This window comes from Camelina sativa, chromosome 3 (assembly GCF_000633955.1).
Source record: "Camelina sativa cultivar DH55 chromosome 3, Cs, whole genome shotgun sequence".
Lineage (NCBI taxonomy): Eukaryota > Viridiplantae > Streptophyta > Magnoliopsida > Brassicales > Brassicaceae > Camelina > Camelina sativa.
This window is the reverse complement of record NC_025687.1, coordinates 26,807,480-26,809,252: the sequence shown is the minus strand read 5'-3', so window position 1 is coordinate 26,809,252 and position 1,773 is coordinate 26,807,480.

The window sequence follows — 1,773 nt, the reverse complement described above, 5'->3', positions numbered from 1 at the left end:
AGAAGATGCATCGCGTAGGAGGAGGACGACTACCGGTTTGTTTTATCAAGAAAACCCGTGTCAGAGATATACCTCCCATTTCAAGGGCCAGTTCAGATCATACAGTGCCTTCCCTTGCAAGGACATTCTCAGACTTGGCCGCCTCCAAAGGATCAGGCTACTTCACCTATTGAATCTTTTGGATAAAGTGTCTAGGGAACGTAAACAAGTACTGTACCACCTATGTTGTTTCTTTTAAGAGTGAAAGTCCAAAGAATAATGTCATATATAAATGATGTTTAAAATGACTAGTGTTAATCTTTTTGCTTGTTTTTAATGATCTTTATAATAATACAAGACAAAAAAATAATAACATGCAAACACATCAATTAACAGTAATTTTCTTAAATACCACTAAAATGAGTTTTTGTTTTTGTTCAAAAAATGTCATTTTTTATTTTTATATTTTATTTCTTTTTTTCAAAAATACCACAAACTTAACTAAAATTTAATATTAAAAATTAATCCCTAAATCCAAAATACTAAATCATACCCTCTAAAAAACTATATCATAAATCTACAATTGTCAACCCAAACCTTTTTAAAAAGAATTCTACTCTTAAAAATCAATTCTTTTTGTGTTTGTGGTATTTTTGAAAAAAACACTTTTGTGGTATTTTAAAAAAAGAAACTAAAATTTGGTATTTTTGAAAAATACTTAAAATGTGATATTATGAAGAATTTTTCGTTAATTAGTCATAACATTTTAAATAACAAGTAAAATGCTGATGGTCAAGTGGATTTATCTTATTAGGAAGCAAGATGTGTATCTTGCGGACCAAGTAATATGGACCGTAAATTCCGTTAGCGAAGTGAAGCGCAACCCAAATCCCAAGAGTGATTAGCCATCTGGGTGTTATACTCATCAGACATGGACGGACGCCACCGATCATCCTTTAAGGCTTGAGCAGCTGTACGTGGTTCCCTGTATTGACACAGACCTATAACATGAAGATTAAGTTTGTGTTTCGGTTTTGTGATGTTATTTTTGGCTCGAGTTTGCATTTTGTGGACATTTTGTGGTGGTTCAACGGGTTGAGGTATTTGTGGTTGCTGTGGTTGAGGTTGTTCGGTTGTTTCAGACGATGAGCGTTGTTGCTCAGGAGTGGCGGAGGTCGATGAAGAAGGTCGTGGGTTTCGATTCATTTTCGGTGGGAGCAGTGGGCTCAATGGGAGTTGTGTTCTGTCGGGCCTGGGTTTGTGGCCTATTTAGTGGAGCGGTGGGCTCAGTAGGAGGAGAGAGAGGAGATAAGTGAGGCGAAGAAGATACCTGAGGCAACGACGAAGATGAGCGTAACGGCGGTGACGGCGATGCAGGGTGAAGGATGATGCCAAGGGTTCCACTAGAGGACGAGGGCAAGGATGAATCACAAGGGACCGGAGTGACCAGTGAGTGTGAAGGAGGAACCGAAGCAACAATGGGAAGAGGAGATGGCGGCGGTGTATCTTTGGCAAACGGAAATATTGTCTCATCAAACGTGACATGCCGCGAAGTATAAATCCGGCCAGAAGGAACATGAAGACAATGATAAGCACTTTGCGTGAGGGAGTAGCCGAGAAACACACACAAGAGAGATCGACTTTGAAGCTTGTGTGTCGTGTACGACTTCAACCAAGGGAAGCAACGACAGCCAAAAACCTTAAGCTTGTCAATGTTTGGCGAAGTTTGAAACAACATCTGAAACGGTGATCGCTGGCCAAGAACCGGTGTAGAGAGACGGTTGATGAGATAGA